This window comes from Astyanax mexicanus, chromosome 19 (genome assembly GCF_023375975.1).
Source record: "Astyanax mexicanus isolate ESR-SI-001 chromosome 19, AstMex3_surface, whole genome shotgun sequence".
Lineage (NCBI taxonomy): Eukaryota > Metazoa > Chordata > Actinopteri > Characiformes > Acestrorhamphidae > Astyanax > Astyanax mexicanus.
In genome coordinates this window covers 12,577,407-12,594,807 of record NC_064426.1, presented here as the reverse complement: position 1 = coordinate 12,594,807, position 17,401 = coordinate 12,577,407, and positions in this window count along the sequence as shown.

The window sequence follows — 17,401 nt, the reverse complement described above, 5'->3', positions numbered from 1 at the left end:
TGTTCAATGTGTGGGGCTTTGTAGGGAATTTGGGTTTAGCAACATTAGCAACTACCTAGTAATGCATCAGCAACAAGCTAGTACAAAATCAACAACTAAAACTGATACCATTGCAACAACTCATCAACATCATAGCAGCAACTAGCCACCCATGCATAAACAACTGCTTAGCAGCAACCCACTGCATTAGCAAATGTCTGGCAACAGCAACCACCTATTAACAATTTAGCAAACAGCACATAAACCATAGCAACACCTAATCAACAACCTACCAACCATGGGTGGTTTGTTAAATAAGGGAATTTGGCAATGCATTAACCAGTTTGGTAATATCTCTTTTTTAATTAATTTTGCAGAGGTCTCTATGCCCCATGAGCCATTTTTCTTTTGTGGGTGGGGGAAATGTGATTTAAAAAATGTGATGACTTTTTATTAAATATCCCAGTAGTTACTGGTTTTAGACCCAGGACCAGCTTTTTAAGTAAGAGTACAAGACAAAACAACAAAGAGGAAAGTTTTAGTGGTTTTATTAACAAAAACAATCTAATTAACATTGATCCTATCCCTATGCCTTTTTATTCTCAAGAATATATAAAGGATTCTGTAAGTTTTTAAAAAAGAAAAGGTCTTGGAATAATTCATTTAAATATTAGAAGTTTACTGCAGGAAAGTAAAATGGATCAACTGAAAGTTCTTGTTGAACAGTATGATCCTGACAATAGTCCTAACAGAAACTTGGCTTAAGCATACCATAAATGACACAGATGTAGTTTTAAATCATTTTACTCTTTTTAGAATTGATAGAAAATCTAGAGGAGGTAGCTGTTTTTATAAGAGTAAATCTCCAACCAAAATGAACTGCTTTCTTTAAAAGTATCTTTGGTGAAAAATGACTTTTATATTGGTTGGGATTTACAGGCCTCCTTCAGCTCCAGTTTCAGCAATTGATGAAAAAGCTGAGCTTTTATCACAATATATAGATTCAGAAATGCTGGTCCTAGAGTATTTTAATCTTAACTGGCTTTCTAATGCATCCGATCATCTTAAGGAAATATGTGGCAATCTTAACATTACACAGTTAATCACTGAACCAACTCACCCTAACCTAAAGGACACTGACAAGTCTAGTCTGATTGCTTTAATTTTATCCAACAGAATAGATAAAATTTCTTCCTCAGGAGTTTTTGATCTTGGATTTAGTGACCACTGCCCGATCGCATGCATTAGAAACTGCTCCAGAAAAAAACAAGCTTTCGGATTGTGGTTAGAAGATATTTTAAACACTTTAATGAACAAGCTTTTCTCTCTGATTTAGCAATGAGTGATATTCACTCTCAGTATCTCAGATGTAGATGTAGCTCAAGATCACTTTTTGTAAATCATTCTTAGCAGTTGTAAATGAACATGCCCCCTATAAAAGGCTGAGGTTTAAATATAGGTTGGGTCCCTGGTTTACCGTTGAAATTAAACAGAGAAATAAAGCTTGGAGTGTTGCAAGAGGCACAAAGACTGAAGAGAACTTTTAAACAACTGAGAAATAAATGTACTTCTGCAATTAGAAATGCCAAATCCAATCATTATCTCAGTCTATTCACTAACTCCTCCAGCACCAAAAATACCTGGAAAACAGTAAACTCACTCAAAAACAATACTTCCTGCATACAATCCAAAATCCTAGTTGATGACCACGAAATATCTGACCAGAAAGAGCTCTGTCATGTTTTTAACGTATATTTTGGTACAGCTGGTCATATATTTAAGAATGCAAACATAAACATGCCTATGATTGAGTGTGACCTTACCTCTACTGCCATCCAGAACCATGGTGTTTTCACACTCCAAACCATCCTATTAACCCTGGGAAAATGACGGGTGCGGATGGTTTGGATCCCTACTTCTTGCGTCATGCAACCTCAGTTATTTTAGAGTATATTACGTATATTTTTAACCTTTCTATTTTATCTGGCAGAATTCCCAGTATCTGGAAAACAGCTAAAGTTATTCCTCTGCATAAAGGTGGAGAGGTGGCAGATATAAATGTTTATAGATACATCTCAAAACTTTCATGTTTAGCAAAAATTTTAGAATCTTATCTTTAATAAACAGACAACTCAAATTTCTTACTGAAAACTCTATCTTGTTTAATTTCCAGTCCGGTTTTAGAGAAAGGCACAGTACCATCTCTGCAACTACTCATTTATTGCTTTGCAGACTGCTTTACACAATCATAAATTAGTTTTAAATGCTAAGAAAACTAAGTTTATGCTGTTCTCCAGATCTCCAAATATGAATTTTAATACCTTGACTATTAGAACCCTGACAGGATCCAACATTGAGCGAGTCACAGAGTATAAGTATCTTGACATCAGGCTGGATGAAAAACTCTCATTTAAAACTCATATAAATAATTTAGTCATTAGGTGCAGACAGAGACTGGGTTTCCTTTATTGTAATTAATCTTGTCTGCCTATGTTTGCTAGAAAAAGAGTGGTAGAGGCCACTTTACTGTCAGTGTTGGACTATACTGATGTAATTTATAGGCAGGCGTCTGCCAGTACCCTGAAACCTCTGGACTCAGTATATCATTCTGCTCTAAGGTTCATTACTGGTAACCTTTACACTACTCACCACTGCAAACTGTACCACAAAATAGGCTGGTCCTCACTAGCAGCTCGACGGGAAACACACTGGCTTTATATAATATATAATGCCATCTTATATCTCATCCATGATTTCTATAAACACCAGTAATTATCAGACCCGCTCTACTGATTGGATCAGCTGTTACGTTCCTAGAGTTTTTACTGAACTGGGAAAATGTGCTTTTAGCTACAGAGAATCAGTGAGATTTTAAACTCCTAGGTTCTAACCACCTTCAGACAGCTTGTAACTGTTTTAGTTGAGTTTTTCTTTTACCTTATTATTTATTTAATAATTTTGTATTTTTTATTTATCTAATTTAATGTTTTACCTTTTAGCCCTTTTATTTTATTTATTTTATTAATTTCATCTTTTTATTTGTTTTGTTACTGCTTTTACTTTTGACCTTTTACATTTTTATTTTATTTCATTTATTTTCTTCCTTTTATGTTTTCTTAATATATTTTTTACTTATTATTATTATTTATTTTAGTTTCATCATTTACATTTTTATAATTGCATTTTTTTATGTTTTATTACTATTTTTTTCTGTGCTTAAATGTTATTGTTCTAAGTATTTATCTTTTTGTTTTATTGCTCTATATTTTAGCCTGTTTGCATATCCTTTTATTTCTGTAACGTGGGGAACAGACGCAAAACAGGAGATTGGACAGAAGACTTGACAGGAGACTGGACAAAGAAAGAAGACTGAACCGGGGACGTGACTGGAGACTGGACATTGGGCGAGACAGGAGACTGGACAGGAAACTGGACAGGGGACGATGACTGGACGTGAGACATGACAGGTGACTGGACAGGACTAGACATGGGAACGGGAACAAAAACATTGACAGGAACAGACACGAAAACAGGGACAGGAACAGGCACAGACAAACCAGACAGGACAGGAACCGGAACATAGACCGACTGGCTAAAGTCTGTGGGGTAGTCCATGGAGCCAGCCTGGGCAAAGTTCTTGGGCTGGAGTCCGGGGGCCTTGGGGCAGACCTGGGCTCACGGGGCTTGGGGCGAAACTTAGTCCTGGGTGCAGGAATTGGCGTGGGTGTGGTGACGGGCCTCGCTGGCGACGCGACGGCTTGGGCAGCTGGAGCTGGAGGCACGGCGACTCGGGCAGCATGAGCTGGTGGCGCTGCGGCGTCTCGGGCAGCAGGAGCTGGTGGTGCGGCGACTCGGGCAGTAAGAACTGGCAGTGCGGCATCTCGAGCTGCTGGAGCTGACGGCGCGCCTACTCGGGCAGCAGGAGCTGGCAGTGCAGCGACTCGGACAGTAGGCACTGGCGGTGCGGCATCTCGAGCAGCTGGAGCTGACGGCGCGGCAACTTGAGCAGCTGGGGCTGGCGGCGTGACGACGAGCATCGCTGGCATCGGCGCTGAAGCGGTAGGCACCGCTGGCACAGGAGCATGGACGGTGGGCACCGCTGGCATCGGCACATGGGCAGTGGACACCGCTGGCACAGGAACATGGACGATGGGCACCGCTGGCATCAGCACATGGGCGGTGGGCACCGCTGGCACAGGAACATGGACGGTGTCGGGCACCGCTGGCATCTTAGCAGGAGCGGTGGGCACCGCTGGCATCGGAGCATGGGCAGTGGGCACCGCTGGCACAGGAACATTAGTGGTAGGCACCGCTGGCACAGGAGCATGGACGGTGGGCACCGCTGGCATCGGCACATGGGCGGTGGACACTGCTGGCACAGGAAAATGGGCGGTGGGCACCGATAGATGAGGAACATAGGCGGTGGGCACCGCTGGCACAGGAACATCGGCGGTGGGCACCGCTGGCACAGGAACATTGGCAGTGGGCACCGCTGGCACAGGAACATTGGCGGTGGGCACCGCTGACACAGGAACATAGGCGGTGGGCACCGCTGGCACAGGAACATAGGCGGTCACGGGCACCGCTGGCACAGGAACATAGGCGGTCACGGGCACCGCTGACACAGGAACACTCACTTGAACAAATTTGGACCCTTGGGCAGTAGGTGTCTGTGTGGAGGCTTGGGCTGCTGAAGAGAGCACGGAGACTTTACATGAATTCACCGCAGCGTATTCAGGTTCCGGGGTGGCAGGAGCAGTAGAGTGTAGCGCCGTTGCCATAGAAACCTTGGAGCGGAGATCTGCTGCCGCCGCGTGTGACTCGTAGCGCTGCTCGGCGGCCGCCATGGAAGCTGGGTCTGCAGTCGGAGAGGAGAGCGCCGTAGCAGCCGAAGAAACATGAGCCGTGGTAGCAGGGGATGCTAACTGCGTTAGCCGCGTTGCTGTGGAGAAGCTTGGAGCTGCTGCCGCCGGAGATGCTAGCTGAGTTAGCCGCGTAGCCTTGGAGAAGCTTGGAGCTGCAGCTGCTGGAGATGCTATCTGGTTAGCCGCAGAAGCTAGCTGAACTGCCGCCGAGACAGAGCGCGCCCTGGGAGGCGGGTGGAGGACAGCCCCCGCAGGCAGCGGCAAGCGGGCTCGCGTTGGAAAGTACAACTCATCCTCCGAACTGGACGCGGCTGCGAGGAGGTCCACGTTATCCCAGAAATAGTCCTCACAGCCAGCGTTAATGCCCGTCTTGCCTACCCCGCGGTTCGGAGCGAGACCGATGGCCCCAACCGTTAGCCCCCCCCAAGAAAATCCTCCGGATCTTGGGACCTCTTAGAGCGCAGTGATCCTGCGCCGAGGTCCCAAAGGGAGCGTGACGGATAGCCAGCTTGCATCCAGCCCAAGGGTGACCCGCAAAATCCATATGGTCGGTCTTTATGTAACGTGGGGAACAGACGGGAGGCGGATTTATATGCGGGTAAGACAAACTTTAATAAATAACAAATAAACAAATAAACAAACAGGGGAATAACGAATAAATATATATTCATAAACAAACAGGGAAAACAAACAAAGAGCTAAGCTAAACAGATAAGTGGCTAAACTAAACAGATAATAACAAAAAAGGGCTAGGGATAATATATACAAGGATAAATACGTAAATAATATACAAAATAAACAAAGAAACAAACAGGAAATAAACGTGACTAGAAATATACGTGAAATAAAGGGAACTAGAAATAAACAAGAAATAAATAGAGCGTATCGAAAAACCGTGAACAAACAATAGCAAACGTGGGGAGACATACGACAGAGGAATGTGCAAAGACCGACCGATAAACATGGACTAAAGTGTACTATAAATAGTAACATGAAACACAGAACACCTGGGGAAGGGGCGGAGCTACAAATTAGACACACGTGACAGAAGAGTACTGGAGAAACACACTAGGAAACGGGAAAACACAGGAAAACATAGCGAGGGCGTAACATTTTCAAATTATTTTATTTTTCCTTAATTAAATCTTACATTGTTTGCTTGTTTTTATAATTTAAACTTAATTCTCAATCCCTGTAACTTTATATAAGCTCGGCTACATTGAAAATGAGGGTTACCCTCAATGTATTTACTGAGTGAAAATAAAGGTTGATTGATTGATTGAAAACAATAGAAGAAAAAAAACAGAGAAGGGGAGTAAAATAACATTACACAAGATTCCTAATAGACCAATAACTGAAGACCAGTTTCTTATTGTACTCTCTGAGGCACCCTGGAATCTAACGCAGAAGACTTATTCAATAACAATATAGTACTTCCAGGTCTCATATAAAAGAAGAGCAGGATTAAACTGAGCTTGAAGAATTTTCTTTTTTGCTTTTGTTAAAACAGCGAGAAGAAGTCTGTGATGGGTATGGTGGAGCTGCAGTGTAGAGTCATCATTGAGAAGAAAGTTTGTTGAAGAAGGAGAAACAGGAATGTGTAAAGCTGTCATGCTTTACATATGTGAGAACGGCGAGAGGGTAATTTTTGCCAGTTAATATTATAGCCTGAACATGGACCAAAGGATGTAAATAATGATAATGAATCCATTTGGAAGTTTTATGTCATCTATGATGAGGAGGACATGATCTGCAAATACATCATCTGCAAGACAATGTATTGTATTATGCATGGTAATTGCTTTTATTCTTCCATCCTGTTGAACTGCTTGACCCAAAGGTTTCAGAGCTAATATAAATAAAAAAGGGGTTTACAGACAGCCTTGTCGAGTGCCACATTGTAGTGTGAAAGGTGTTGAGTGACAGTTGCCTGTCTGAATGACCACAGTCAACTTGGTGTAGAGGGTAGATAACATTTCAGTAAATGCTGAACCAAATCCAAATTGATGTAATACGGCCCATAAATATCTTCACTTGATGCGATCGAAAGCTTTTACTGCATGGAATAATAAAATTGCACAAATTGCATAAGCATCTAATGCTAAACTACCTTTAATAAAGCCTTGATCTAGATGTATTAGTACCCTCATGTTATAGGGCTAATATGTCTGTAGCTGCTGCAATGTAGTGGGTCTTTGAAGAAGGACAGGACTTTGGCTCTTACTAGTGCTGAACGATATGGCCAAAATTCATATCATGATATATTCCTTAATTTCGGTCGATACGATATAATTTCAGTATCGATATAAATACTTTGAAGGCCTCAGAAAAACTGCTAAGAATCCCTGCAATGGATATCTGTACATTACTATCTGATTTTTTTTATTTAAGTCTTTAAAGCCTCCTCTCACAAAAACTGTATAATACTGTATAATACTACTAAATGATCAGAATAAATCAATGCTCACTTTTATTTGCATGTATCAAAATAAAAACATGACATCCCTGTCAAACACAAACCTATAACCTATATACATATTACCAATATAAATAACTTTACATTACAACAGAGGTAGAGCTTTTTATTCTTTTGTAAACATATTTAACATATCAAAACAAAAGTGCTTCAACCAGGATAAGGAATACAAAAAGCCTTCATATATATAAAAGGAACATGATATCCCCGTTAAATAAGCAAACCTATATCAACTATAAATAACTCAGATACAACATAAACTAAAAAAAGAGCTTCAGCCAGAATAAGGAAGATATTGTGTGAACAGATGTATTACTGTTGCTGGTCGGCTCCACTCTCCAGAACAATTAGGAGCAAGCTGAAGTCTAAAGTTTATCAGACCTTTGAAAGCCGAACCACTGAATTAGACCCAGTTATTTATTCTGTTTAATCACTTGTGGAGACGTCAGGTGCGCTCATTCTTCATCTAAAATGTCCTGCACTAAAGCTGAGAATGTTAGGGTCAGTTTTTGGAGGTTTTAGGTGCGGACCGAAGCGGAGCCGAGATCCGCTCGGTTAGGGTCGGTTTCGCTTCACCGTGGGAGATTTTAGGTGCGGATCGGAGAGCAGCTGAGATCCGCTCGGTTAGGGTCGGTTTCGCTTCACCGTGGGAGATTTTAGGTGCGGATCGGAGAGCAGCTGAGATCCGCTCGGTTAGGGTTGGTTTCGCTTCACCGTGGGAGATTTTAGGTGCGGATCGGAGAGCAGCTGAGATAAAAAAAAAAGGTTTCTAGTAGGCCTGGGGTGGGTTTCCCGAAAGCTTCGTAACGCTAAGAACTTGTTAACTTGTACTTAAGATTGATCGTTAATTAAAGAGTGTTTCCCAAACCCGTGCTTAACTAAAGTACTGCGTAAACTCGCAGATTAACGAGTGCCCTCACCCAGTCGTTATTCTTAAAGAGCTTCTTTAGGGGATCTGTACTTGCAGTTCAGCACCTTAAACACCAGGGACCGCCAATTTTGATGAAGAAAAATTATAATTTCCGCATTTAAAGCAATTATATTATATTACTATGAATTATATTATTATATAATTATTATATTATATTATATTATATTATATTATATTATATTATTCCCCGTGTCTGCGGGTGCTCCGGTTTCCTCCCACAGTCCAAAGACTGTTTGTTTAGGCTAATTGGATGTCGGATAAAAATTGCCCCTTAGGTGTGAGTGTGTGAGTGGATGTGCCTGTGTGTATGTCTGCCCTGCCACAGATTGGTGGCCTGTCCAGGGTGTATCCTGCCTTCCGCCCGATGCCGGCTGGTATAGACTCCAGCCCCCTGCGACCCATAATGGATAAAGCGGTTGACGAGCGAGTGAGTGAATGAATGAGTTATATTATATTATATTATATTATATTATAATGCCAACTTTGTCTGTGGCTTGTAGTCTAACTGGGCATATTGGAATTGACCAATTAAACTCACGAATAAATTATTAAAATCCAGATTAGCGATGGTGAGTTGATGATGAGTTCTTGACATTAATGCTTCAAGAAATGCATGCATGCAAATCAGTCAATTCCTGCAGATGATGCTCACGGTCTAAGCAAAGCTGCAAAGTCACCAAGTCCGTGGATTCTGTAATCAGGCTGTTACTGTGGAATACACACACTTATATACAATTCCCACCAGACCGGGAATTACAGCACAACTCATAATATTTCTATGCTATTGGGAAAATTCCTGGTACTGTAGGTCCGGTGCAGGGGACGCCTGCGGTGTCTTTAATCACACCTACACGTATTGTAAAGGGTATCGGTGAATGTGCAGGTAATATTTAATATTATTCCTCAATCAGGTGCTTCTAACCAACATTGTGGCCGTTCATCTGGGCAAACTCTGGGGTGTATCAGCTCGCAAACATATAAATACCAGTCAAAAGTTGGACACGTCTCATTCAATGTTTTTATTTTTTATTTTTTTACATTGTCGATTAAAACCATGAAAACTATTAATTTACGCAAATGGAATTATCTAGTAAACAAAAAGGTGCATGGCCTTAACAATCCCCTGACCTAAACCCAACTGAGATCAGAGTGTATAAAGTACTAAACATATTTCTGTTGCTTTAAAATGTATGTATGTATATATATATATATATATATATATATATATATATATATATATATATATATATATACGCACACACACACAGGAACATACGTATAAGTATTATGTTTATTATTTTAATATTATTAATAACTATAATAATAATAAATTAATATTACTATCAATATTACTATTAATAATATTAGTATAATATTTATTAATATAATATATATTAACAATAATATATTTAAAAATGTAAAAAAAAGTTTAATGTTTTAAAATAGATTAGATTTTCGAGTATTTATTTAGTCATATGTATCTTTAGGGGCCAGTTGTTCAGAGGTAATCTGATCGGATTTTGGTTATCGGATTGGATCAAATCTGGAAAACGGGTTGTTCAAAAGGGAAAGAAGCATTCTGAAATCGGATCAGATCACGTAATCCAATCCTAGTTTGTAAATGGATCAAACCTTCAGTTTCTGTTGTTCAAAACTTTTCAGTAGGATTTGGATAACTTTGATCCAAAAAAACAGGATTACCCTGATCCCAACAAGGGGTAGGATTTCAAGGGGGATTTCAGGAAGTAAATGTGGTAAAACTTTAAAATCAAAGTTTTAAAGTAAAAAAAAAATACATTTGTACAACTTAGTGTATATACATTTACTTCTATTTTGCACTTGACCTGTTTAACCGTTACAGTAATAAAGTAGACATTGGCTACCAATTAAGCCTTTTACTATAGTAACGTAAAAATAAAAACAATCTTGACCCCATTAAATAAACCCCCCAAAAGATTTCAATAACAAACAAAAATAATATATTCATTTTTTCATCTACGTCACTGTCATTCAGCACTGTATATTAATGTCAAAGAAACATTTATCAGATATGAAGCTGTCAAAAATTATTTCGAACAATTGAAAAGAACACCAGAGTTTGTTCTGGTTCTTCAACAGGCTCAGGTGCATCATGAACATCACAGAGAGGGACATTGCGTCTGGTAGCAACATTGGGCAGGACAATACATGCAAGTGTTATGTTGCATGCTCCCTGTGGTTCGACTCGCAAATAGTTAAGGCATGCAAAGCGTCTCTGCAGAACACTCGATTGCTCGTATTGTTTTGCAATAAGCAGTATCTTGTTACTGCAAGAAAAGGAGTCATCAACCCCTGTTGGTTCTTCTATCTGTTTTTTACATAGCTAGTAATCCGGATTAGGTAATCCTGAAAACTGTGTTTCTGGATCAGGTTGATCCAATCCAATATTGCTTTGAAAAACTGTCTTAAAAGTAAGACAGATCACCTGATCCTGGATAGCAAAAAATGTGATTACCAAATCTGGATAATTTTGATCCGGATTAAATTTTTTGAACAACTGGCCCTAGGAGTATAATGTTGTTTAGATAGATAGATAGATAGATAGATAGATAGATAGATAGATAGATAGATAGATAGATAGATAGATAGATAGATAGATAGATAGATAGATAGATAGATAGATAGATAGATAGATAGATAGATAGATAGATAGATAGATAGATAGATAGATAGATAGATAGATAGATAGATAGGTGCTCCTACCACCTCCATCTCCATCAGCTTGTCTCTCAGTAGTAGGGGCTGGATGGTGTTGAAGGCACTGGAGAAGTCGAAGAACATGACCCTCACAGCACCTCCCCCCTTGTCCAGATGAGAGTGAGCTCTGTGCAGGAGATAGAGGATGGCATCTTCCACTCCCACCTTTTCCCGGTACGCAAACTGCAGTGGGTCCTCAGCATGGTGGACCTGAGGTCTGAGTTGGTCCAGCAGCAGTCGCTCCATGGTCTTCATCACATGAGATGTCAAAGCAACAGGCCTGTAGTCATTCAGCTCCTTCGGGTGTGCCTTCTTGGGAACAGGAATGAGACAGGTTGTCTTCCACGTGGCAGGAACTCTCCCTAGACGCAGACTGAGGTTAAAAACATGTTGGAGGGGCTCACCCAGTTGAGCAGCACATGCCTTGAGCATTCTGGGGCACACTCTGTCCGGGCCAGCTGCCTTCCTGGGGTGAAGTCTCCTCAGCTGTCTCCTGACCTGGTCAGCAGTAAAGGTTGGTGGACTGGAGGAGATGATTTGTCTGCCAGTTGATAGTGTTGATGGTGGTGATGATGAAGATGGTGGAGGTGAGGGTGATGATGGTGCTGATGAAGATGGTAGAGGTGAGGGTGATTGTGCTGATGGTGATGAAGATGATGATGGAGGTGAGGGTGGTGGTGGTGGTGATGATGATGACGGTGATGATGTTGATGAAGATGGAGGTGAGGGTAATGGTGGTGGTGATGAAGATGGTGGAGTTGGAGTTGAAGGTGATGGAGATGGTGGTGATGATGGTAGAGATGGAGAAGATGTTGGTGATGCTGCAGGAGGGTAGGAGGAGGGGGCAGCAGGAGCAGGACAGTCAAACCTGTTGTGAAAGTTGTTGAACTGGTTTGCTCTGTCCACACCGCCATCTACTGGGTTGCCGTTGTTGTTCTTGCACCCAGTGATGGTTTTCATTGCACCCCAGACTTCCTTCATGTTGTTGTCTTGCAGCTTTCTTTCCACCTTCTTCCTGTAAGACTCCTTGGCCTCTTTAAGACGTACCTTGAGTTCCCCCTGTACGCGCTTCAGCTCTACCAAGTTTCCGTCTTTGAACGCCCTCTTCTTTTGGTTGAGGAGGTCCTTGACGGAGCTGGTAATCCAGGGTTTGTTGTTTGGAAAGCAGTGTACAGTCTTTGTGGGAACAGCAACATCCATACAGAAATTCAAGTAGTCCGTAACACAGTGAGTCACCCCCTCAATGTCCTCACCATGTGGGTGCAGCAGCACGCTCCAGTCAGTGGTGTCATAGCAGTCCCTTAGGGCTTCTTCTGCTTCAGGAGACCAGACTCTGAATGAGCGTGTGGTAGTGGGCTGCCTCAGTACCAGTGGTTTGTACTGAGGCTGCAGGAACACCAGATTGTGATCTGATTTCCCCAGCGGTGGTAGTGGAATAGCCCTGTATGCATCCTTCACATTAGCATACAGCAAGTCTATGGTCCTGTTTTTCCTGGTGGGACAGTCCACAAACTGGAAAAAGGCAGGCAGGGTAGAGTCCAGCGTTACGTGATTAAAGTCACCAGTGATCACATAGAAGGCGTCAGGGTGCTGTGTCTGCAGTGCTGCGACGGTGGAGTGGATGACGTCACACGCCGCCTGCACGTCCGCTCTCGGCTGGATGTAAACACACACGAGGATCGCGTGAGAGAGCTCCCGCGGCATGTAATAAGGTCGGAGACTCACCGCTAACAGTTCAATATCCCGACAGCAGATCACCTCCTTCACGTACACATGTCCAGGGTTGCACCATCTGTTGTTAATAAACAGCGCGATTCCTCCACCTTTCCGCTTCCCGCAAAGCACCGGGTCCCTGTCCGCCCTCACTGAAGAAAAGCCTCGTAGCTGCACGTTAGCATCCGGCGTGTCGGGGGTGAGCCAGGTCTCGGTGAAACACAGCATGCTACACTCCCTGTAGAGCTTCTGATTCTTCACCAGACAGGCTAGCTCGTCGGTTTTGTTGGTCAGTGAGTTAACATTCCCCATAACCACCGACGGAACTGAGGGTTTGTACCTCCAGCGCTGCTCCGACTTCTTAGCCTTTAGCTTAGCCTTTAGCATAGCGCCGGCCCTGCAACCTCGGTACCTCCTTCTCAGATCAATACCTCCTTCTCAGATCAATTAATTACATTTCTACAGTTAATTACATTTCTACGTTTTTAGGGTGTAATAGTGAATAAATAATGCATATTGGCAGTGTTCAATCGATATTTGTGGATCGATTGAGTGCGCTGTTTTGGGGGAGGAGTCAACAAAGACGTTCTTTAACCTTGTTCGTTAATTTTTGCGTTGCGAAGCTTTTGGGAAACACTCGCAGAACTGTCTCGTTCTTTACACACGTCATTCGTTAGTTCGTTCGTTATTCGCTAAGATTGATCATTTTCAGGAAACCCACCCCTGTACAATAATTTGATATCGGTATTTATCGAGATAAGAAATGTTTCAATAACAGTGATATCACTTTTGTGGCATATCAATATGTATTATTTACACGGACAGGCATTTTTTACTTGTGTAAGCTCGCCCCAGAGCTGAACACAGTCTCCGTAGCTGAGCTATGTCTGTGCGTGATGACGTAATCACACAGGCACGTAGCCAGATAGGCTAGGCTACGTAAGATTTGGCTAGGCTAGGCTAAGCTCGGGTCGGGTCTGTTCCACTACGTATCTAAAATGCCTCCTGCTGGAGCCAAACGGAGCCGGGGTGAGCGGATTCAAGGCTAGGGTAGGCTAGGTTCGCATCTGAAATGTTCCGCGCTGGAGCGGAACAGAACCGAGCCAAGCCTACCCTAGCCTCGGGTCCGCTCGTTCAGCGGTCAGCCGCGGGTCTGTTTGGGCAGCGGGGTCCGTTCGTTCAGCGGTCTGCCGTGTGTCCGCTTGGGCAGCGCCCAGCCACGGGTCCGCTCGTTCAGCCGGGGGTACGCTCGTTCAGCGGTCAGCCGCGGGACATTTTTGATGCAAAATTAATGCCCCTGCTGCTTCCACAAGTGGAAGTTCCACTGAACGAGCGGACCCGAAGCTAGGGTAGGCTTGGCTCGGTTCTGTTTCGCTCCGCTCCAGCGCGGAACATTTCAGATGCGAACCTAGCCTACCCTAACCTTGAATCCGCTCGTCCCGGCTCCGTTTGGCTCCAGCACGAGGCATTTTAGATACGTAGTGGAGCGGACCCGACCCAAGCTTAGCCTAGCCTAGTCAAATCTAACCTAGCCTAGCCTATTTGGCTTCGTGCCTGTGTGATTACGTCATCAAGAAGGAGGGAGGTCTAATTCAGTGGTGAGGATTTGGTTCGACTTTAGAAAGTCTGATAAACTTCAGTTGCTGCAAACTGTGCCGAAGAGTGGAGCCGACCAGCAGCGGTAACGTTAATACATCTAATCTGTTCCACCTCAAATAACTCCACTACATACAATATTTTCCTTATACTGACTGAAGCACTTCTATAGCTTATGTTATGAATCCTTTAGGTTTGTTTATTTGACAGGGATATCATGTTCCTTTTATGTATATGAATACGTCGTATTCTGGCTGAAGCACTATTGTAGCTTATGTTGTAACTAAGTTATTTATAATTCATAAAGCCTATAGGTTTGATTATTTGATGGGGATGTCATGTTCCTTTTATTTATATAAAGGCTTCTTGTATTCTTTATCCTAGTTGAAACACTTAATAATAATAATAATAATAATAATAATAATAATAATAATAATACATTTTATTTGTAATGCACTTTACATTTCAAAGAAAGTTCAAAGTGCTACAGCGAAAATAAAATCAGAAACAAACTTTTTAGGAATGAGTGGGGGTGGGGGGGTGAACTCAGTTAACGCTTGAGTACAGTTCAGTTAATGCTTGGATTAATTAGCAGCTAGAAGTTTGTGCGCAGAGCACAGGTCTTGAGCGTGAGTGCGAATATAGCTGTGATAAATTTGAGAGGACCAGCGGCCGAGGATCTGAACAGTGTGGTCGGGTAAACCTGTAGCTGTAGTGGCTGCTCCGATCCTAAATGAGTGCGACAAGAAATGAGTAGGATTAAAACCGCTGCGGGAGAGGATGTTCTTGAGATGTAAATGGAACCAGTGTCTGGTAGCAGGAGAGCCGGATTCACTGATAAACAGAGGATCAAGAGGGCAAGCGCCTTGGGAGTGACGGAGTTGGAGGTAGTGCAGAAGAGGTTTGTAGGGGTTAAGTGGTGAGTGAAGTTTGAATATGTAAACTGGAGTATGAGCGCCGAATTGGTTAGTTTTGCTTCGTTTTATGTCAAAAACAAGGGTGTTTGTATCCAAGACAGTGACATCGGACAGGCAGAGGTGAAGAGAGGGATGGAAGGTGTTTAAAGGAGCACTAAATTCTGATCCTCTGAGAAATCCAAAGAAGGCTAATAAAAACATAGCTTCTAAAGTACCAGAAATTAAAGGGGAATATTGTCCGGACCGTAGGGTTGAAATACAGAAAGCGAGAATGTGAGAAGTGAGTGGTAGATGTTGGCGTATGAGAGAAGGTTAATTTCTCTTAATGCCTTTTAGGAGTAGTGAGATTTGGTGATGACCAGAAAAAGGACGTGGTGAGCCAAAGAGGAGTTTATGAAAGAAGTTAATAGCTGCCAGATAGACTTTGAGGGTGGATGAACAGATGGAAAGACAGGAGCTGGAGAAGGTGAGGAAATTGGCAGTAGTATATAAGTCGAAGTTTGGAAAGAGAATGGAAAGAAGGTGATGGAACCGGCGAAAACATAACCAAACTGTCCAAGTCGAGAGAGTGTCGGGAGAAACAGCATTTATGATGAGATCCTGAGATTGCTGTGTGAGCTGGTGGAGTGAAGAGGGAAGATGGTTTCCGAATAGGGTGGTACTGGAGTTGGAAGCGAGTCTGAGTGAGGAGCCAAGGTCCTGAATTTCTGGAAATGAAAATGAGAAAGAGAGTCAGCTATGGGGTTAGATGTACGGGGAATGAAAACAGCTTCAAGAATGAACTGATGAGTAATGGAGTGCCAGGTAAGACGCCGGAGAAAAGGCATTAGAGGCAGGGAATTAGAGCATCCTTTATTAACTGCGTGAACTACAGCCAACTTATCGGAGTGCGTAAATATGACGCGTCGCGTCCATTCGTGGCCCCATAACAGGGCAGTGACCACTATGGGGTAGAGCTCACGGGCCAGGGAGAGGTAGTAACTGCCAAAGCCTGTAGAAGGTGCGGCGTCAGTAAAGAGGTGGACATTCTCAGGTTCAGATTCTGCTTCGTTAAAGAAAAAAGAAATACCGTTCCAGTGCTTTAGGAGTAAAAGTGTTAGAAGAATTCAGTCAAAGAACCACAGAGTCACAGGAATCAGATCAGCTTACCGTTTATTGAAGCGCATATGCATATGGAGGTCGAATCACCAATTAGCGAATTCGATCTGATTATAGACATCTGTAGACAGTTCTTTATACAACATAAATAAGGAAGTTACAGATACAAAAGAAGAAGTTTATTTGGTCCATAGCCTTGCTGCCCCCGCGCTGACCTATGGACAGCTCTCCTTCACAAAAGTAGATTTCTCAGTGTAGGCATAAATTTACAGATATGAAATGTCTAATGTCTGCTCCTCTGCAGTCTGGGTTTTTTCTAACTTCCCTTTTAGTAAATGTCAGACAGACATAGAGTTCACAAGTTCAATCACATGATGATCATACATAGAATTCAATCACATTTCATTTATACATAAGGTTCAAATTTAATTACTCATGGTATATTTTATCATTCATAGTACAAGAGCTTAATCACATATTTGAGTATAATACTAGTTTTTATTTTTCTCTAACAAAAAGCCAGAATCGCAATTCTGATAAGCAAGCCTCGTCGAGAGTGACGTACTGGAAATTGGAAGCCACAGATGATGCGAGATGGAGGAGCTGAGAGATGAAAGTGCGACCTTGTGGAATTATGTGCATAATGGAGTCCAGCATAATCCCCCAAAAAAACAAATATGTAGTCGGACCCACAGTTTTTTCGGCAGACAGCGGAATGCCCAGACGGCGAAAAACTGATTCCAGGGAAGTGATGCAGCGAGCAGGGGGAGAAGAAGGGGTGTCCAGGACCAAAAAATCGTCTAGCAGGTGCACTACATAAGGAACGGCGCACTCATTGAGTAAAATCCCCAAAAATTGGGGAGGCTGGAGAGGGGGCCTGAGAAGGCTGCCGCACAACTCGCAAGCGAGGGAAGGACGACCAGCGAAAATCCGGCAGTATAATTCAAGATCGAGGGCGCCCCAGTAGGTGGAAATATTCCACTGCTGCAAGCGCGATGCAGCCTGCGCGGAGAACAGGCTATGGTAATCGTAGAATCCAGAACCCCCGTAGCGCACGGCCAGGTCGAGGATAATTGAGAGGTACAGAGAA